Raw genomic sequence first — 23164 nt, 5'->3', positions numbered from 1 at the left:
CTTCCAGAAGATAAAGGAATGAAGACTATCATTCCGTGTTCCATGAAATAGGAGCAGCCACAGAAAAGGCACTGCTTTTCTATTCTATTCTAAGTAATGTTTTCTTAAGTATCCAGTAAGAAACATAAACCTATCATTATTACAGAAAAGCTAGTTCAAGGGGACAAAAATATTTCCATATATACATATATACATATATATATATGTATGTATGTATGTATGTATGTACGTACATATGTATGCATGGAAAATTCCAAGGAAAAAAAAGGCTAAAATAAGTCTGAAACACTGAAATACTGTGGTGCCCTATTGTTTCAGAAAATTTCCTCAGTGGATATTCTTTTAAATTTGTCATCAGTTTTTCATTACCTATTTTGCAAAGTAGCAGCCAAATCTCCAAAGCTTTTGAGAATTACAGATTAGATAGATTTTCTGTAATAAAAATGGCTAGTTATATAATAATGTGTAAAAACTAAAAGTTCAGGTTAGAGTGTTTTTACTTGGTACCTTGCTAAAGAGTCAGAAATCAACACCCTTTTTTTCTTTTCTCTTGTCCCTCACACCTTCTCTCCCCCTTTCCTTTTCCCTCCCTTAATCCTCTATTTTTATTTTTTTCTTTGTATTTTATATTTTATATACTAAATAAAAAAGATATACATATAAAAGAAAAATAATGAGAATTAAAGAAAGAAAACACACCTGCCTTAAGAAAGAGGATTATCAATAATGGCTAACCCACTTTACTTTTTGACAGATTATATAACCAGGGAAAAATATAGCTCTTTTTTTCTATTTTAATATTAAAACAAATCTTTTCAACACTCTCTTTAGAGTTCTTGGTGAAACTGCTAGTAAGCTCCCTGAGCTTGTCCATTGGTTCTATCATAGTTCTGAAGCAGAAACCCTCAACTATACTGTAGACCAGACATGTCAAACTCACGACATCACGTGACGTCGCAAGACATATTGGGACAGTTTTGCCATTGCCGGCAATGGGGTGGGCGCAGCTTCCGGACGACAGGTCCAGTCTGCGGACCAGCTGTTTGACACTCCTGCTGTATTCTGATTTATCCCATCTTCCAAAATTTTATTAATGGCTGATTGGTAAATATCCTGTCACAATTTACTTACATCATATTAGATCAAACATCTTTATTTTTATATAAACATTTATATCACTTTTTTAATGTGTTGCTCTAGAAAGGGGTGTCAAGCTGTTGGCCCACAGGCTGGATGAGTCACATGGAAGCCACGCCCACCCCATTGCTGGCAATGGCAAAAAAGTCCAGATACGTTGCGCGACGTCATGTAATGTCGCAAGTTTGACATGTCTGCTCTAGAACATAATCTTTTTGAACAATAAGGACAGCTGACATTTCAAGCATAACATAACTAGTCATAAGGGACACAGATGCTAGAAGGCTAATTAATGATGGCTAATTTACCTATTCAGCTCCTGAAGGAACTCTCCACATCCTAAGCTTGTCTTGGACCATTTGTTTTCTTCATATAGAAGCACTGGACTGCAGCTGTTGTTATAAAATTATTTGTAACAACAGCTATAGGTTTTAAAATGGACTCAGAAGTACTTTTGGAAATAAAAACGATACTAAATATTTAGTTGGCTAAATAAAATATATTTTTAAAATCCAGTGCATATAGGACAGCTAAGAAAGAAAATGCATCAATATGATCTCTCTTAAGATTATTCTCTATATTTTTTAAAAAATAATGTTGATTTGAATCTTCATTTCTCCTATCTTGATTTAGATCTTCAATAAGATCAGGTGCATTTCCTCAGTTATTCATGCTGATTTTATATGACAATATTTATTTGATTTTATTGAAAACCCCTCTGGAAGATGCTATTGTATTGTGTTACATAGTATATGCACAGTTTTAAAATAAACTTAAAAACAGCTCTACAAAATGTGCTTAACCAGTTCATTCTGGATGTGATTGTTATAAGCTACTAAAGCCAAATCATTTCCTCAAAATATGGAGAGGAATCAGCTGAAGCTGATAAAACAAAGCTATTCAATATTTTCTCCACCTGAGCACACAAGCATAATGCCAGTTCCAGAAGCAGCAGCTCCAATTTGCATTTAGAGTCCCCAGAGGAAGCATAATTCTTTCCCAAAATATATTTCAATTCAGATAAGAATTCCTAGCCAAACTACACCATCTCTAAAGGCCTGCTGAGAACTTTGATCAAATGAGCATTCAGCAATGCTGAAAAATGCACAAAAATGCCCTTTTGGGTAGCTTAATTATTTCCTAATAATTAGCTGCTACACTTGAGGAATAATAATATTACAAAGTGATATCATGTTCTAGCTCAGGGGTCCCCAACCTGTGGGCTGTGGCTCACCAGTGAGCCATGAAGAGTTTGCAACCAGGCCGGGAAACAGGCGCTGAGCATGCGCACACTCTCACTTGCGTGAGCAGCAGGCATATGTGCACACCGCTCATGCAAACGGAACTGCACGCACACTTGATGGCCACTCACACCAAACCATCCCCTCTCTCCCCATCCTGGTCCGCAAAGCTGGAAATATTGGGGAGCTGTATTCCAGCTTATATGCTAAAATATGTCTTTGTCTCTACTGTACTGCATTTAAAATTCTAGCCTTTCTATGAACTATTGCAGCTACTTCCCATACCAGTAAAAAAGCTATATTAGTATTACTTTTGTGATGCTCGGGTACATGATTCTAACCACTTATATATGGATAATACAGATGCAAACTGGATGCCAGCAAAAAAAAAAAAAATCTAATTTTATTCACTTTGAATCAGGAAATCAGCTTCATAAAAGTTTAGAAATGTACATATTTTAATAACATACTGCATTATAGTATAAACATATTACCAACACTCCTAGATATTTCAATGCTCAGGAAAAAAAAAGTTTTCTAAACTTTTAGACCCACCACAAGATGGCACCAAAAGACTAACAACCATAAACTTACTAACTTGCAACAAAAGGTACTTTGCCAAGAATTTCATCCAAAAATGCTAGAGGTCAAATATATTATTAGCATCTTTGAATAAAGCTAATATATATATTATAGATAGATATTTCTTGCAAAAAAGGAAAATGATTTAGGCTAATCAAAGCACCCTAATGAATACTGCACGGATGTATGACAGAGAAGCTATTTTGATTCAGTAGTCAAAGTCAGTAGGCTAGAAACTTGGGAGACTATGAGTTGTAATCCTCCTTTAGGTTTCCCATTTCTAGAAAAAGAACAGCAAAAAAGCATTTTTGAAAAATGTTGCCAGGAAAACTGCACAGTAATCACTATGAGTCAAAACTGAAGGGAAGGGAAGGAGGGGAGAGAAGGAGGAGGAGACACATTTTGGGAAATAAGGAAGTCCACTACAAGAGTTTTTGCTAGCTTGACTTATTAAATTGTGCAAGTCAGTAGCATCTATATCATGGGTGTCAAACTGGTGGCCCTTGGGCTGTATGCATCACACACAGGCCACGCCCACTCCGGCTCCGCAAAGGCACAAAAAATGTCACAATACATCATGTGACTCAATCAAGTTTGACATCCATGATATATATACATAAAAATGCACACATGTCATGATATGGAAGTTGTATGTAAATTCTGATACATTATGCTAGTATCATCTTAATAACTACAGTATGTTATAGATATTGAAGGCAAAATAAGATCATTGTTAACATAATACGTTAATATAAAGCATACATGCACATCTATTGTATTAATCTCTTTCACGGGAAGCAATTTCTGGAGAATCAGAGTAAGAAGCAGTAAGCTAAATAAATGAAATCCATGACATAAGAAAAAGGAAAATAAATAGAGCTCATTTAGTTTACACCAATATCATTAATTATGTCTCTACATGTATTTCCACCCTTGCCAACCATGTTTGCTTCTGCCACTTCATGCACTGCTTTTTGGCTTTAGCTTTTTGTTTTTGAGGATATCATCCAAACATGACTTTCTCATTCTTTTCCTACTATCAGCCCTATGCATTAGGCAAGTTTGATATATTTGATACATCTTTACAAACAAGATGTAAAAGTCCAGTGTTTTCTTTTCCCTTAAAGCCCAGAGAGTTGAGAAAGAACCAGTCTGAGTTTCGTAATGTTTTCTTTGTTTCCATGTCTTAAGGCATCTCTGTGTACATTTTTTTTGAAGCCACCTCTGCTTACTTTCTTCAAGGTCATCTGTTATGAACAGCTCACTCCTCTTTCATACGTTTGCAATTTGATTCTGATCCTCTCCTTCTACCGCTATATATCTAATTCATCTCAGCATACTAGTTCACTTTTGCATTCAGCACATATTTATTCGACGGCCAATCATTCTAGATTCACTACTTCTTATTCCCCATTTTCATTCCATCCAACTTAAACTTTGCATTAATTCTCACTCTTATTTCCATATTCGAAAATGAACACACTCACATTCCTATAACACAGCTGTTTTATTTGTTTTGACAAATATTTGTTCGTCCAATTTTTTAGTACCATGTATTTTCTACTGCCTTTTTACTATCATTTGCAAATCTTAAAGAATTCTCCATCCATGTCCCTCTCTTTAGTAAACATTCTAGCAAGTATATAAAAGCATGCACATGCTCTAATCTTTCATCATTTAAGTATGGCATTCAATTGTTTTTAACATTTTTGCCTGTCTCACACACCTAAGCTTGGCCTTTTGATATACTAATTTTCAGTTACTGTTCATACTCCACCTTGTTTATATAATCTACATTAGTGTTTCTCTGGACATCAACCCCCAGAATCCCCCAGTTCATAAAAATTCAAGGATTGGCTTATCTACAAATGGCTTCCATGTGAGTATGTACATTAGATATATGGTCCAAGTATTATTTCTTTCTTTCCCAATTCACTAGCTTTAGGAATTAGGTTTTCACATCATACTGCATGTTATGATCTCAAAATACAAAACAAAAAACACCCCAATGTGCACTTTTGTTGATTCACCAAAGTCATATACCGTACTTTCTTGCATATAAGACGACTTTCGCAAGCTTTAAAATTGGCGCCGAAGACGGGGGTCATCTTATATGCCAAGTTGTCTTATACACCGGAAATAACGGTAGTTTCCAGTGTATAAGATGACTTTCTAGGCATGCAACTCGGCGCCGAAGGCGGGGGTCGTCTTATACGCCGGGTCGCCTTATACGCCGGAATATACAGTATCTAAAAAGGCAGTATATGAATTGACAGCAGCATTTACAAACTTTTATTGAATCAGTAACTTCTTAGGGAATGGAGCTTGTAACAATCAATCAATCAGAATAGATCTGGAAGGGACCTTGGAGGTCTTCTAGTCCAACCCCCTGCTCAAGCAGGAGACCCTATACCATTTCAGATAAGTGACTGTCCGTCTCTTCTTAAAAGCCTCCTGTGTTGAAGCACCCACAACATCTGACAGCAACTATTCCACTGGTTAATTGTCCTCACCGTTAGGAAGACTCCTTATAATACAGATCCCTTGAGTTGTGGGCCACTCAAGATGTTTAACAATTAACCAGTGGAATAGGATGCCTTCAAAAGTTGTGAGTCCCCCATCACTGGAGATTTTTAAGACGAGATTGGACAGCTATTTGTCTGGAATTGTATAGGGTCTCCTGCCTGAGCAGGGGGTTGGATGAGAAGAACTCCAAAGTCCCTTCCAACTCTGTTATTCTATTATTCCACCACACTGCAACATTTTCATCTTAGTAGTTTATAGCATTTTACATCAATACTCGGCCTCCACGATGGTGAGATTTAATGTTTCTTTGTTTGTTTATGCGACAGCCAGTTCTTGGCAACTCTCTTGAGGAACGGTACTGACCGGCAGGTGGCTCAGTTCAAAAGGGAAGGGCAGAAAAGCTGCACCATCATTTTGCCTGATGATGACAGTCCCTCAAGGAAAAACTCAGAGGGTGTCTGCCCTAATAGATGGCCAGGCAGATATTCACCTCCTGAATTTTATACACTGTACCACAATCACCATATTGGTTTAGATCAGTGGTTCTTAACCTTTTTGAATGAATCGCCCCCTTGAGCCAATGAGGAAGTTGTCATTGCCCCCCTCCCCCAACATAACCTCTCAATCACAACATAGGAAATAATTATTCAATTTATGCAAACACTTGTTTTGTTTTCTTTAAAATTGTCATCAGGACATATCGATGCAAATAATTTATTTCCAGCCTTTTTCCCATATCTCAAATGTGTGAAAAATTTTGGTGCCACCCGTCACTTTATTCCCAAACTTCGTGATATATGTATTTCATTATTATCTTATTTATTCAAGACACTTAAATGTAATGACCATTGAAAACAAAATTCAACTGCAAGAAAGTGAAATGCCCGAAAAGAAAAACAGTAATATTTAATGACTGAATTACAAGTGAAATTTAAGACGCAAAAAGAAATATAAAAAGGGCAGAGGCTGCTGCGCAACGCACATGAAGATAAGCAATGCGCATTCACATATGTATGGCATTCTGTACTGAAGCTAGCTGGAGGAACATTTGAAAATGCAATTCAATCCACTAATAGCGAGTGATCTGATGTTTTTGTACGACAGATATACAGCGATTCACTGTATGAAAAAATCTCAAAAATGTCCCCAAAACTTCATGCTCCATCGCCCCCATATTGCCCCCTTTTTGTTACTTTGCCCCCCTGAAAAACGAAATTGCCCCCTGGGGGACGATATCGCCCAGGTTAAGAACCACTGGTTTAGATAATAGTTTCAGCTAGGAAGAAAATCATCCTCTGAAAGAGACATGAATGCTCTTTCTGTGTTTATGTAGAAATGCATTAAAAATAATTAAATTAAGGGGTAAGCTATTTCCCCAATCCCAAATTAAGATGCAGGAAAGAAACATAGCCTTTTTCCATTTTAATGTAAGCAATAACAACTAAAAAGCTTATGATTTGCTTACTTTAACTTCTTAAAAATTCATGTAAATGAATATGAACAGAATTTTGCCACATGAGTAAAACTGCTCTACCGGCTAGGAAAAGAACTAAATCAACTCATTTTTCAATAGATTTATTTATTAAAGAACTCCAAGTAAACACATTAAAGAAGCCAGGAGAGAGAAATTTAAAAATCAGCAGCAACTTTTAAAATGAAATGTTCAGTAAAATAAGATTAGCTGGATAAACTTCTTAAGACTCTAAATACAAAAATATTTTACCAAAGCAGGTACTCTTTCAGAATCTCTTTAACATAAGTCTTAGTCACAGAAGTCACTCCTATATTCTTGTAGAATTTTGCTTAGATATAAATGATACAGAAAAGGGGAAAAAATTACATTTATCCTACACCCAAGGATAATGAGTAATTCCTTCTTCATATACATACTTGTATAGTTATATTTGACAGGCGCTATAATGCACTATTCATTGCTAACTGCTAGTACACAGACACTTTCAGAGACATTTAAATTTAATACACATTAAACATAATATGACTCCATTAGTGGCTTATTATATCCATCCATCTGAATGCTAGTAATCCTAATCATGTTTATTACATCTTATTTTAATCCAGCTCTACAGATCGTCCTTTTCCATGTTGTCTACTTTAAATAATAATTTCATTTCAGGCCCATTAAAGCAAAGGATATGGCAAAACTATATGCAATCAAAATCTATATCTGATCATTAATTAACTTTACATTTACTTACAGAAAAAAGTTCAGAGACAGGACTCTTTCCGTCATCTCCTTAACCATGGCACAAACATGCACATAATTGCATTTTTTTTTTCTGCTATGTCCTTGTGATATTGCTTCCCTCTCATCTCCAGCTCCTACCTGAAGCAGCTTAAAGTTCTTAGCAATTCCAGGGTGAAAATAGTGTTCTCTCTTCTTCCAACACATTTTATAATGTTGGTATATAATCTAGCACACGCCACTGATGATGTGGCTGTTTATACTGTTAGGGCTTGGGATCTGTCCGGTCCTATTTGCCTCTTTCATGCTTCTTTCTGCATGGGAAACTGGATCTGCATTTAGATTTTGACTGTAGCAAAGACCAGAAACTTCTGCAGGATTATCTGCCAACCTATTTGAAGACTGGTACTCTCTGAAGCAAATGCCATGTTTTATGAAGGCTCCTTTAAGTCCAGGTTTAGCAATCCTTTAAAACAGGGGTATCAAACTGCCAGCCTAAGGGCCAGTTTCATCATACCGGAGCCGCGCCCACCCCATTGCCAGCAATGGCGAAAAAGCTCCGATACATTGTGCGATGTCATGTGACATTGCGAGTTTGACATGCCTGCTTTAAAAGAATACTAGACTTTTTTTTTTAAAAAAAAAAAAAAATAAGGCTGGAAATTGCAAAGCAAGTTAATTTAAACTGAGAAAGAGAATTGTGTTCTGCCTGCTCTCAGTTGCTAGTTCTATAATATGCCATTGGATCCATTATGAGTTTTCTGCTGCTCCTGCTGAGAAGGAGCTTACTGTAGTATGGCAAAACCTTGTACTGATATTATTCTTTGGAGGAGATGCCATTTTGCCTGTTCCATTCTGGCTTGAGCATCACTAAATGTCATGGTGGTGATTTTGACCTTCACATGCATTTAGTGAAATGTGACCAACATATACAAATTAAAATAAATCTGCCTCATTTCCCTTGTAGCAATTGGCTTCTTTTTTTCAATATACTTTTAAATGATAGGTTAGCATAGCTGAGCAGAACATTTTTCACTACATTAGCACATTTGCCAATTCCTAGCATATAAGTCTATAGAAATGTACAGTGTGCATTAAATGAGTCTTGGGCCAGGGTGGAGGGTGTTTTAGCCATGCCACATCCACATATGCAGCAGTGTTTACAAAGTTGTTACATGCCATTGTACTCCATGTGGTTGTTATAATATTTATGTCATCCCTGTAAGTGTGCAACCCACCTGCAATCCTTAGGAGGGATGCTATTTCAAGCTTAAATTATGGAAGCAAGTTTTATAATAAAATCCACTGGTTTACTCTTAAATATATTTAAATTGAACAAAGCATTGGGCAGAAAAAAATATAAAACAATAGGCAAATATAGATAGATACAGGGCTTTTTTGTCATAGAACGCACTGGAACAAAGTTCTGGCAACTTTTTCGATGGATTTTCCAGAATTGTGTTCTTTTCCTATTGTTTCCCTTCCTATCCTCGTTTGTATTGTATTTTGTATTTGTATTTAATTAATTTAATTAATTAAAGAAGAGGGAATTAAGCTATTTTCCAAAGCACCTGAAGGCAGGACAAGAAGCAACCTAGAACTAAGGAGAAACTTCCTGACAGTGAGAACAATTAATCAGTGGAACAGCTTGCCTCCAGAAGCAGTAAACTTCCAACACTGGAAGTTTTTAAGAAGAGACTGGACAGCCATTTGTCCAAAATGGTTTAGGGTTTCCTGCCCGAGCAGGGGGTTGGACTAGATGACCTCCAAGGTCCCTTCCAACTTTACTACTATTACTATTACTATTACTAATTTTATTTATATGCCGCCCAATCCCAAAGGACTCAGGGTGGCGTACAGAGTTAAAACAATCATAAAACAATAAAACAATACAGTCATACCGCGAGTCCGATCATATCCCGCCCCCCCCGGGGACATCAGCCCCAGGCCTGCCGGAACAGGAGAGTTTTAACGGCTTTCTTAAAGGCCGGCAGGGGTGGAGTAGTTCGAACCTCGGGGGGAAGTTGATTCCACCAGGTCGGAGCCACCACAGAAAAGGCCCTTCCCCGAGGGCCCGCCAGCCGACATTGTCTGGCCGATGGGACCTGAAGGAGGCCCAATCTATGGGACCTCACCGGTCTCTGGGAACTATGCGGCAGAATGCGGTCCTGTAAGTAACCTGGCCCTATGCCATGAAGGGCTTTAAAGGTGATAACCAACACCTTGAATTGTGTCCGGAGACCCACAGGAAGCCAGTGCAGCTCGCAGAGGATAGGTGACACGTGGGCGTACCTTGGCGTGCCCACAATTGCTCTCGCAGCTGCGTTCTGAACCAACTGCAGCCTCCGAACACCCTTCAAGGGTAGCCCCATGTAGAGCGCGTTACAGTAATCCAGTCTTGAGGTGACAAGGGCATGAGTGACTGTGAGTAAAGCCTCCCGGTCCAAATAAGGCCGCAACTGGTGCACTAGGCGAACCTGTGCAAAGGTCCTCCTGGCCACAGCCGATAGATGTTGTTCCAAATTTAGCTGTGAGTCCAGGAGGACACCCAAGTTGCGTGCCTGCACTGAGGGAGATAAATTTGCCCCCGCCAGGACTAATGATGGACCATCCAGTTGGCCTTTGGGAGGCAAGACCCAGAGCCACTCGGTCTTGTCAGGGTTGAATCTAAGCCTGTTCACCCCCATCCAGACCCTCACATCTTCCAGGCACCGGCACATCACGTCGACTGCTTCACTGAAAGGACACGGGGTGGAGATATATAATTGGGTATCATCTGCGTACTGATGATACCCCGTGTCGCCGAATGATCTCACCCAGCGGTTTCATGTAGATGTTAAAAAGGAGGGGGGACAGGACCGAGCCCTGAGGCACCCCATGATCGAGGCTCCTAGGGGTCGATCTCTGTCCGCCCACCAGCACCGACTGCGACCTGTCAGAGAGGTAGGAGGAGAACCACCGCAATATGGTGCCGCCCACCCCCACCTCTCCAAGACGACGCAGAAGGATACCATGGTCGATGGTATCAAAAGCCGCTGAGAGGTCAAGAAGCACCAGGATAGAGGAATAACCCCTATCCCGGGCTCGCCAGAGGTCATCGGCCAGTGCGACCAAAGCAGTCTCAGTGCTGTAGCCGGGCCTGAAACCAGATTGAAAAGGGTCCAGATAATTAGTTTCATCCAAGGATTGCAAGAGTTGGGACGCCACCACCTTCTCTACAACCTTCCCCACAAAGGGGAGGTTGGAGACGGGACGAAAGTTCTTCAAAACAGCTGGGTCCAGGGAAGGCTTCTTGAGAAGGGGCCTCACCACCGCTTCCTTTAAAGGTTGCGGGAAAGACCCCTCCATCAAGGAGGCATTGATTATCGCCTGGAGCCAGCCTCGTGTCACCTCCCTACTGGCAGAAACCAGCCAGAGGGGCACGGGTCCAATAAACAGGTGGCGGCATTCATTGCCCTCACGGCCTTGTCCACTTCATCAGGGGTCACAGGCTCAAACTCGCTCCAGATAACATGACTAAGACCAGCCCCTGGCAACTCGGTTGGCACTGCCCAGTCGGAGTCCAGGTCTCTCTGAATCTGAGCGATTTTGTCCGAAAGAAACTGAACAAACTCCTCAGCTCTCCCCTGCAAGGGTTCCTCCGCCTCCTCCACTTTAAGAAGGGAGTGGGTCACCCTAAACAAGGCGGCCGGGCGAGATTCTGTGGACGCAATAAGTGCGGAAAAGTGAACATGCTTTGCCGCCCTTATCGCCACTAAATAAGTCCTAAGATAGGCTCTTAATAGTGATCGGTTAGATTCAGAGTTACTGGCCCTCCAACGTCGCTTTAGACGTCTCTTGTGGCGCTTCATCTCCCGGAGCTCCTCAGTAAACCAAGGAGCCCTCCGGGGACCACCACCACAGAGGTCGCAAAGGTGCAATTCGATCCAGGGCCCCGGACGCCGCCTCATTCCAGGCCGCAACCAGGGACCCGGACGCATTGTGGACAAGGGAGTCAGGTATTTCCCCAAGCTCCTCCTGGAACCGATCTGGGTCCATTAGGCGCCTGGGGCAGAACCACCTAGTCAGCTCTCTCTCCCTGCGATGGGGGAGTGATGCTCTGAAGTCCAGCCTCAATAGGAAATTTTTGTTTTTTAAAATGCTCCACTGGCAGTACGGTGCGAGTGGGGTCCCCTCCAGCACTGTCTGCCTCCTCTAGGAGGAGCCATGAGGTGCTGGAGCACCACAGCCAGAGCGTTGCTTGATTGGCTGGGTCGGACCATGTGGTGTGGAAACCGATGGTAGTGGTGGGAGACACATAAACATGGAGGCCATCTTTCACGAGAGGCTGAGTGAGCCTTTTGCCTTCCCTTACAGAAGGTGGGGTGTGTGTGAGGTTAAAAAGAGGTGAAGCGAGAGGAAAGAAAAGCAGCTGGCATGAAAGCTTGCCCGACAGTGAAACTTTGCTTTTTCAGTTCTTTGGGTAGTTCAAAAGCTGGGATGTCTACGAAAATCTCTTTTTAGTCTTTTATGCCTAAGGCAGGACTAGAACTCACAACTCCTGGTTTCTAGGATGCTGCTGCCTTTAACTATTATATCAAACTGGCTATTTCTGATTACACCCAGCAAATAAAAAAAACTGTATCAAAGAAAAATTATACCAGTTCTTCAGATGAAATCTGGGCTTTGACTCTTTAGTGAGAGAACAATTTTAAAACAATACAATAATTAATAGAATCACAATGGCAAAGAGAGGCCATATATATATTAATGCTACTTCTCACGGTGAATTAAGCATTCTAATTACTCTACCCAGCCTTATGGAATTCAATTTGCAGACTATTTCTCAAATTCTCACCAAATCATAAAAAAGTGACTACATGAATGCTAATATTAGGATATTTGACTTCTGTCAATAAATATGGAATAAACCTATTACAAATTTCCTTCTTTGAGACAGAAACTTGAAAACCAAATGATCTATTGACTCAAATTCAGTATCCAAATCACATATCTCAAATCCATTCAGCTTAGGTGGCTAATACATTCAAATATAAACAGTGCAATCTTACGCATGTCTACTTAGAACTAAGCCTTACTGAATCCTCAAGGTACTATTTTGATATAAAAGGACACAACTTCCAACATTTGCTGCTTCTTTGAAGCTGCAAAAAGGGAAGGGAGTTCCAATTTCCAATTCAGAAGGGTAACTTTATGTCTGGCAATTTCACGTGTAGTATTTGAATACTACAAAGAGTTTTCAGAGTTGCTGACTGTCACTTTCTTTTTCTCTGTTCCTCACTTTGTGTGACAAGTACAATATGAAATCAGAATTTTGTGAAAGTCATAAATAATGCGAAGTGAAACATCTGTGATCCTTCAAGAATTAATGGGTAAATCTCAGTGAGCCCATGCTTCGTAAGTACTACGCAAGCTACATTGCCTGCCAGTGGCTTCCCAGTGCAACTCAAGGTGCTGTTTATTACCTATAAAGTCTTGTATGGCATAGGGCCTGGATGTCCAACAGATAAGTTGCCTTTGATTGTTTCTGCCCATCCAATAAGTTCCAGCAAAGTGGATGTGCTCTAGATCACCTCCATTCAACATGGGGTTATCTTGAGAAATGAAGGAAGTATGCCTTCTGGAACAACACCCCCCCCCCCCAGGAAAGCATGGTGCCCTGTTTCCTAAGGTTCCGGAAAGCTTTGAAAATCTGGCTCTCATCCCAGACCTGAGGTTGATGTTTATTATTTGTTCAATGGTCCCTGTTTTGTTGATTTTGTTGTTTATCAAACTATTTTAGTCTGGGCTATCTGTTTCATTTAATGCTTTTTAGCTATTTTTATCTTTTTTCTAGTTTTATATACCATCCAGACTCCACTGGAGTAGGGTGGCCAATAAATTTAAATAAATATGCTAATAAATACCAGATGAGCCCCAAAGATGTCTGTTTATACCTTTTAGCTCAGTGGTTCTCAACCTGTGGGTCGGGACCCCATTTGGGGTCGAACGACCATTTCACGGGGGTCACCAAACAATGCAGTCCGCCATTTTTTTCCCCTTTTCCTTAGCTGTGCTACTCCCTTTTATTCTATTGGCTTTTGAAAGCCATAGAATAGACTCTCTTGAATAGAGTCTAATTCTATTGGCTTTCAAAAGCCAATAGGAATTGTCCAGGCTGTCTCTGCCCTGCTGAGCCCATCAAAAGTCCCATTCTGCAAACAGTGCTGCAAAAAAATAATAATAAAGGAACATTTTGCCATGTGTAGTAGACTTGTGAAAAAGCCAGAAATCTTGGGATACAAATACATACAATGATATAATTTTTTTTCAAGATTAATATTGAGAAAAAGACAAAACTCTTTTTATTGGGACTTATGGATAGCCAATTAGATAAGACTTGTGGAAGACTGACTTTATGTAAGGTCATAGCAGCAATATTATTATACTGTATGTACAGCAAAGGAGGAATACCAACATTTTCACAATTAATAGATTGTAACGGTGGCAGAATGGCAAAACTGAACTGTTTAGTCAGGGGAAAAACAACAAATATTTTTTACAAAAGACCAGAAACTTTTTATGGACTTTTTACAGAAAAAAATGGATGATTTATGTATTTGATGATTTAGAAAAGGATTAAATAAGAGGCAGGAGCTTTGTAATACTGAAGAATGACAAGGGATAAATAGGTTTGTTCGTAATGTTGAAAAAAAATAGTTTATATTCTTCTTTCTTTAATCTTCCTTCCTTCCTTTTGCTTTCTGTCCTTTTGTCCTTTACTTATGTAAAAATTCTCAAAAAATGTTCTTAAAAAAAGGCATCACTGGGAAAAAGAGAATTTTAATCCCACCTTAGGCGCAAAGCTAACTGTGTGACCTTGGGCTAGTCTCTCTCTCTCTCTCTCAGCCCTAGAAAGAAGTCAATGGCAAACCACTTCCAAAAATGTTGCCAAGAAAACTCAGCGAGTTGTCCAGGCAGTAACCAGGAATCAATACTGACTGAAAGGGTAAAAAAAAAAAAAAAAAAAAAACACTTGACAGTAGCATTACAAATTGTGCTTGTGCTTGGGCTACAAGCAGAGAAGCTGTAGATCTTTTCATACCTATTAAATGTTCTTTTTAAAATGAATAGATGAATAAACAAGCTGTTCTTTGTTGTAGTGTCTGGTCTCTGGAATAATATCCCTGTAGAGGCAACTGTAACTTCCCCCAACAGATTTTCAAATTTGTGTGTTCTCCCAAGTCTTGGGGTAGGGTGAATGTGCACCTCCTGTTGGTTGTAATTTCTTCTTCTTTTGTTCTTTGCTATTCTTTTAAAGTATAAACTGCCTAGAGTTGCTCTGTAGTAAGCCAGCCTTTAAATTTAATAAGCAATGTAGCCATCTGTCATTATAACAAATAATTAAAAGATAATGTAACAAATGATGAAGAGACAAAGCTTTTCAAGTTCAATATTTTATTCTACTAAATGGTTGTACAAAACTATTCCTAAATTTCTGAACTATGTTTTGGGGATAATGATATTGAAAAATTACCATGTACAAAGGGATATGTAATTCTATCCTCCTCCTTCCCTCCAGACATGGGATCAATGAACCATACGGGATTGGAGGCCAGCAAAACGGGAAAGGGTACAATAAATTATATCAACAGCAGGAAGAAATAAGAATTTTCTTCTTCCATTCTTCAAGAAATGGAACCTCTGCACTTTTCTATAAAATAATTGGGTCTATGGTCTGCTTCTTTTTGTGGGTTGTGTAAATACCTCATATTTGAGAAGGAAGACTAGTTATGTGGATTTGACTGATTCAGAGAAATATGAGAGAGGGCATCTGAATAGCCTCATTAATTTTATTATTTTTACTAATTCAGGGTTGTTGAACCTAAAAAAAAAATTCTTCATAATATTGAAAGTGTGTGAACTCTGTGAAAAGCAAATGCAAGTTAAATTACAGATTGGAGTTTTGGTAGGGTCACCTAATCAAGATGAGCTTTGGTTCTTAAATGTTGTAACAGCTACAAATATTACTATGCTGCACTAAAGTCATACAATTTTGAGCAAGGATGTCAAATTACTATTTCAATCATATGCAAAACCTCCCATCAATTGCACAAAAGTAAAGGAAACAATTAACAATGCTTACTTTGGAAAAGGGTTCTCTTTTCTTTCTTCATTATACAGTAAAGGCATCTGTTGCTGGCAGAAAGAAAAACCCTCAGTATGTAGTGCTAAACAAATAAAATTTAAAAAAAAACATTAAGATTGGATTTTATATTGACTGAAGTTACTGGGGCTCAGAAAAAATTGCACACCACTAACATGGTTTAGTTGAGAGACTGCTACTTTAATCATTTCTGAGATGAAACAGCAAGCTAAGCAGAATTTCAAAAGACCCTTCCAGGACATTGACCACTGCAGCACAAAATTTTCTTTATCAACCCCAATGCTCAGGAATTCTGTCAGGGGTATCAGGCAAATACCAATATTAAACAGATAAAAGAGATGCTTGTATATTATAAATTAAAATTCCTATGGCTCCATTTCATGTCTATTAGCAAAGACATCCGTAGAGTACAGTTAAAAAGTGAAGACAGTGGCCATAATGGAGCAATTGAAGTAAAAAAATAAAAAACAGGTGGAGCTTTGATTGCAACATCATGGCTGCCATCTTGACTTTTCTCACTATAGCTTTCAGATAACCTGCCTGTTAAATACTAAAAAATTAAACTGGATCTTAGTGCAGACAGCCATGGAGAAGGCCTTGAAAGGAATATTCAGAAGTTGTTACAGAAATAACAAGGATAGAAGACTTCCTCAAACCGTGAAAAAGTGACAGTGCTCCTCCTTGATTCACCAGGATATAAGAGGGAGGAAAGGTAAAGCACAAGCAGATTTGCAAGATTCTGTTGCTATAACCTATCTCAAAGTATTGTTATTGTCTTCCTGTGCCGACAGTTTCTGGATTTCAAGGCAGAATACCTTGTAAAGCTGACAATTACAGATAAAATTATAGAGGGAAAAAAACCCACCAAAATATCAAAGCTAGGATTGGTAGACTCCTGTTTCCTTCATGACCTCTCTCTCCCACACAATTTTCGTATCTAAATGTTACTAGACTATATAGTAAGAGAACTGAAAACCACACCAGCTTTACGAGAAATTATTTATTATAACATTAATAACCATCCATTATTCAGATTGTAGCTGTGATGGTCCCATATTAAAGACCTGTCTGCATTAAAAAAAACAAAAAACTCTCCTTCTACATAGCGATAGACTAAGAAAACATTTTTCTGATACCAACTCTAAAGTATTTATGTTTTGTTTTGCTTTTAATAATGGGGAATATTTATACACTAAATTGCAATGGAATTATTTACAAACTAATACCCATTATCAACTGCAAAAGAAACATGTGTATTCAGCTTTAGGGAACATTACTTGCAAATACCATCAAATAAAACTGTTTAAATCAGTCCTGTACACCAAATAAGGATTATGAAAATCTTAACCTTTTAAAAAGGCTATGAAAGCACTTTTGGCAACACCTCCCTGCGGATTTTACTCCACTAGTCATTGCTGACTACAGGGGGTGGTGCTCATCTCCGTTTAAAGGCCATTGAGCCTTCTGCAGTCATGTGGCCAGCATGATGTCACAGAGCGCTGTTACCATCTGCACCTAAGTGGTATCTATTTATCTACGTCAGTGGTTCTCAACCTGTGGGTCGGGACCCCATTTGGGGTCGAACGACCATTTCACGGGGGTCGCCCAACAACGCAGTCCGCCATTTTTTCCCCTTTTCCTTAGCTGTGCTACTCCCTTTTATTCTATTGGCTTTTGAAATAGAATAGAGTCTAATTCTATTGGCTTTCAAAAGCCAACAGGAATTGTCCAGGCTGTCTCTGCCCTGCTGAGCCCGCTAAAAGTCCCATTCTGCAAACGGTGCTGCACCAGTTGAGTAGTCCTCAACTTACGACCGGTTGAGTAGTCCTCAACTTACGACCGGTTGGGGGTCGCGGCATTAAAAAGGTTGAGAACCACTGATCTACGTACATTTCAGGAGATGGGGTGAAGACGGGAGCTCACCTATCACGTGGAGCTTGGGTCTCGAACCTGGGCTGCTGGCTTTCCAGCCAACAAGCCCAGCATCTTAACCACTAAGTCATTGTGCCACCCTACCTATGTAGTACATCTATTCTATTAATAATTGTTTCCAGGTATTCTAAATAGTTTTACAATTGTCTTGAAAGCTGAATGACTTTTGTACATCTACAGGTCTATCTTTAAGTCCTGTGTATTTTTACTTGCAGTGCTAACCTTCATGGATCAGTAAATGTAATAAAGAATAAGAATCACAAGATTATCTTAGATAAGGAATGATTCACCACAGGACAAAATAAAAGGGGCGCCCCCAATCTGGTACTTTCCAGATGTGCTAGATCACAAGTTTCAGAATCTTCAACCTGTACAGCCGTCTTATATCTTGCAATAAAGCACACCTGGAGGGTACAAGATTACGAAAGCATGCCTACACAGTAGCCTCACATTTTCAGAGAACTCAATAATCTTTATAGGTAATAAAGGCTGTGCAGAAAAATAAAGCTGTGTGGAAAAATAAGATAAAATAAAAATCACCATTGCAATCCATTCTAAATGTACATGGTTATATAGCAGAGTTTATAAGATGCTCTTGCTAAAAGATTGGTACTCAAACCACACTTCACAGTAGCATTAAACAACCATATCTTGGGAAGGGGAGAAGTTCTGCATATTCTGATCCAGTCATGCAAGGGAGAAATGGGAGGGAGGAGTAGAGATAGAACATGTAAAGCAATCTGATTAAGTTTGCAATCCAACCACAGTTAAACATCTCATTTTTTCCAATAAAAAGTATACCCCAAATTCTTAACCAATATTTTTATCATTGTCATCAATGGAATTTTAAAGTACAATCAAGGTTGGGTTGTATAATAAGAATTAGTTAGAATGTTAATAGGTTTTGATGAAAGGCCTGGAAAGGTACCTGCCTCCAGAAGCTGTGAATATTCCAACACTGGAAGTTTTTCAGAAGAAACTGGACAGCCATTTGTCTGAAATGGTATAGGGCTTCCTGCCTGAACAGGGGGTTGGACTAGATGACCTCTAAGGTCCCTTCCAATTATTATTGTTGTTGTTGTTGTTGTTTCACAAACCCAAATTCAGCCCTGGTGAAGTGGTTAATAATTAAGAAAAAAGTGTGTGAGCAGAGTAAAACAAATGAAAATAGTGTAAAAACACCATTTGTGACATGGAAAAAAAGTTGTTGTTTTTATATGTCATCTTTTCATTTTGTTAATAAAGACCATTACCTGATAACAATCTATCCATTGTAATCTGAATTTTAGAGTGTAAACTGTTTAAACTTCTGGTGGGTAACAATTAACTACAATACAAGAATTTTGTTTGTTTTGCTTTAATGTTTCCATGCCCCCCCCCAAAAAATGGAATCTGCTTTAAAATACATGGCAGGATTCTCAATACGTTTTACAGATCAACAAGGAGATTTGTAGCTTACTGGATCTCGTTAATGTGCTTTACTGGAGCTCTGTTTGAAGACTACTCAGAAATTCCAATACGTTTAAAATATAGCTTCCAAATTGCCTGTAGCTAGTCCTGGTTTGGCAGTGTATGCCGAATCTGTAAGAGCAGAATTGGTTTTAACAGTATAGATACAGTTGAAAGTGCTGATTATCTATAAAGTCCCTTCACTGTTCAACTCTTCAATTTTCATAGAATTGCTTATTCTTACTCTATGAGATGGTTTATTCCCCATATAGTCTGGGGCAGTTGTTCTCAATTTGTGATCTGCAGACTCCTGGAGGCGGGATGTCATCACAGGGGGTCCACAAAGGCTTGAAGAAATGTTATGATTCACATCTTGAGTTAAGTCTTGGGAAGCCATGGACTGTGGTCATAAAAGTTATTTTAAAAGGGTCTGTGGAAAAGACGGTTGAGAACCACTGGTTTGGGAAATGGCAGCACAGAGAGAAACTTCCATCTTTGCCACTCTTTCCCAGTCTTTGGAACTCTCTTACTCTTTAAGAGAAGATGGGTCTTCCATAGTGATCTTCCAAAACAAGGGGAGGGATTCATTCTTGTTGAGCCTTTGGTAGATTGACAAAATGACAGTTTCTATGTTTGTCCTTGAGTTTGTCAGTTCTAAGTTTCTGGCTATTAAGTGACTGTGTCTATACTTTTATGATGATTTTAGAGTTGGAGAATTTATTGATATTTTATTGTTGGGAGCTGCCTAATGACTGGTAAAGCAGGAGGTAAATGAATAATGCAAATACATAAACAATATATATCAACAGCAAGAGAATGGTCCCAATATATTTATTTTTACAATTGGAATCAAGTATTTCCCTGAGACAGAATAGAAATGTGGCTACAATTCTGGAGTAGAAGCATGAGGGCATGAATTCCTTGTACCTAGCACACTCATGCTTCCATGGAATTTGTGCAATTAAAAGTTATATCCTCATAATTCCAGATGTTATCATAATGCATTTTATTTGTTCGTAGATTTATATTCCACTTCTGTTCCAGGAGGTTAAGGTGGTATACAGAACAATCCTACAATTTTATGAGGTTGGGTGACCTGAAATAATGATGGTTTCATCATTATATGAAGTGGCTTTCCATAGCAGAGGGTGGGCACTGTATCCAGGTTCTCACAATCCTAGTATAAAAGCAACATACCATATCCCTTTTAATCTACATGAAAAGTTTTCAAATCAACTTAAAAATCACCAACAGACCTTTACTAGATTGTTCTCTTGCTGAAAATCTAGTTCTTCTGCAGTGAGAATACAATATTAATTAGCCTCAATGCATCTATTACATAAAGAGATTCCAGTTCAGCTCTATTAAAAATTATAATTTACATATTTTCTCTGAATCAATCTATCGTTCCCCTCTTGCTTTATTTGTTTCATTCCTGCCTGCCTTCCCCTGTGCCCAGCTGGAGATAAATACAGCACTATGATGCACAGCAGTGAGAACTGTGGTGCAGTTTAATGAGAAACTGGATAGATCATATAAAATACTTCAGCTACTCATCATTAATCATTTTTTAAAGAAAAGAGGTCAGTACTTAATATGAACATAAAGCACATTTCTTACACCTCTTTTGTGTGACTTATTCAGTGTTTTTCCCCACACTTTTTTGACCCTGTGTGCAACTGCTGCAGCCTAGTGGCATTACAGAGCATGAACAATTATTACGATTTGCATTATTAGTATTATAAAAATAGATAGAAAATAAATCACCTCAGCAAAAATCAGACAGCAAACAAGAGTAAGGTTTCACTGTTATTTTCTTCCTTTTGGGATATCTTGCTAAAATCAGGAAACGGCTTTCTAAGTACCAGAAAAGGTTATCATTTTTAAATTAACCTTTTCTCTCTTCTGTACTCAGTACTTTGATTAAAAAAAAAAAAATGAAGCAATTGTCTTTTTTTTTTTAACCAGCCATGTTCAGTAGCAAGGCTTTTTGAATTTAACTTTAACATCAAATTTCTCTGACTGATAAATAAAAGAGCAATATGTCCTCTGTGTATCTGGAGACTATGGGACTTTCAGTTTTATCTCCTTTTCTTAGTAATAATAGAATACAGATCTGCTTTCAGCATCTGATTCCGTTTAAAGGAATGCATTATTGCATTGGGAAAAATTCTGCATACCTTTAAAGCACTGAAGTACAATACAGAATAAAAATATACACTGTACTCTCCAAGTACACCTGCACAAAAATCTAAAAATCTCCCTCACTGAAATTCATCCACAATCCAAATATGTCAACAATAAACTAGAGTCAGAAGTAACACAATGCAATGAGCGCAACACAAACTAGAAGACCTGTATTTATTTATTCTTTGGTACAATTCTTACACACCTCAGACAAATCATAGCTTATTTTCAACAGTAAAAGAACAAAGCATGCGATGCAATTTGATTTGAAATCAAGCCCAATTCTAATAAATTTAACTCCATAGTTTTAAAGGTTAGGATGAAATTCAAAACCAGTTTCTTTCACAGGACAGAACTTTCACATTATAAACACCCACCTTCAATCAAGTGTGCATAAAAGGATCAGTTTCATCGATCATAATAGGTTGGAGATGAAGTGCTTGATTTGATTTGATTAGGTTCTGAATCACACTGTTCATCCCTACCTACCAAATGATGCTGCCATTTTTTTAAGCCAGTGAGAGGGCTTTTTTCCCCCTAAGCAAATAGAACTTGTCCTTCTCTATTTCTCTGAATATTCTCTGCCTTCATCCTACTTTCCCTCCCACCTCTCTCTCCCATTTTTTTTGGGGGGGGGTGCAGAGAAGTGATGTTTATTAGCATAAATATCTGAAATGCTGACAACAGTAACCTAAGCTCAACAAAGTTTCAAAGCAGATAATTTCAGAACAAGGCTCAACAAATACCAAGTCAAAATATGTAAATATGGAACCATCTATCCCATGAAAGCAAATAAATTCTTCTCTCTTCCTCTTTTTACCATCCAGAGTAAAATCACATACCTCAAAGCATTTCAAAACTAATGAGCTACAGTTCTGAAAACAGACCCCCCCCCCACAGCCTCTTTTTGTCTCTTTTCCAGATTGTTAAATCAGGGATGATGTGAAAGGGCTCCATTGGGGTGGAAGATGCAAACCAGGATGATAGGTCAGATACTACTAACCACACATGCCGTCAGTTGGTGGCCTCTTTGATGCTGAAAGCTCTGTTTAGTTCAGATAGCCTCAGCTGGCATTATAATGCACAATCATTTGCTGTAAATTTTGGAGCAAAGCAGAGAGCAGCTGACAAAGCGACCGACAGTGACTTGCTAGGAGCACAGAGGGGGACTTGCACCATGCTGCATTAATTTAACATCACATCAAATATGGATTTTATTGCAGCAGGGACAGTGAACGCACACACACAACTTGCTTTTCTCTCTCTTGTGGTTTGTAAGTCTCTTATCACAACAAGGGATGGGTGCATTCTCAACCTTTCTCTGTGTAGCTCTCTATAAATACAGGCAAATAAGTTAAGTTTCTATGCTCCAAACACTCCTGGAGCATTTTGAAACATAATTTATTCCAAATATGGGGGGGAAGGGAGGATGAGCCATTTACCGTAGCTTCAGAACTGAAGACCCTACAGGCAATCTTATATAAAGGATGAGGTGAGTTCCCTACACATATGTTTGGAATTCATGCAAAGCCCACAATATGGGGTGAACGATTAAGCTTTACAAATGTGCCTTCAATTTCCCATCCTCCCCCTTTCCCTCAATAATGAAAGACGTTTCTGGTTTGTTTGTTTGTTTAGTTAGTTAGTTAGTCTTGAACGGAGAAGTAGGGGACTTATATTCTGCCCCGCATCCAGCTCGACAGTTCTTTTGACTAGCTTTGCAAATTGCCCTTTTGAAGCAGCTCAGCTAGAATGCAAGGC

At 38.7% G+C, this 23164-nt stretch overlaps 1 protein-coding gene across 2 annotated transcripts in view; it reads right to left on the bottom strand.

Moving 5' to 3' along the window:
* CDH10 (cadherin 10) overlaps window positions 1–23164 on the bottom strand; it is a 144931-nt gene that overhangs the window by 121051 nt on the left and 716 nt on the right. The window contains exon 1 of one of the 2 annotated variants that reach the window (XM_039328069.1): window positions 22407–22461. The exons of the other annotated variant lie outside the window; for it this stretch is intronic. The gene's annotated coding sequence lies outside the window, so the exon portion shown is untranslated. Of the gene's footprint in view, window positions 1–22406; window positions 22462–23164 lie in introns of those variants that run through there. 2 annotated transcript variants of the gene reach the window in all.

Source organism: Crotalus tigris, unplaced genomic scaffold (genome assembly GCF_016545835.1).
Source record: "Crotalus tigris isolate CLP2741 ecotype Arizona unplaced genomic scaffold, ASM1654583v1 scf7180000024370.6872682, whole genome shotgun sequence".
Lineage (NCBI taxonomy): Eukaryota > Metazoa > Chordata > Lepidosauria > Squamata > Viperidae > Crotalus > Crotalus tigris.
Note: the sequence above shows the minus strand (reverse complement) of the source record. Positions and strands in the feature narration are given on the sequence as shown.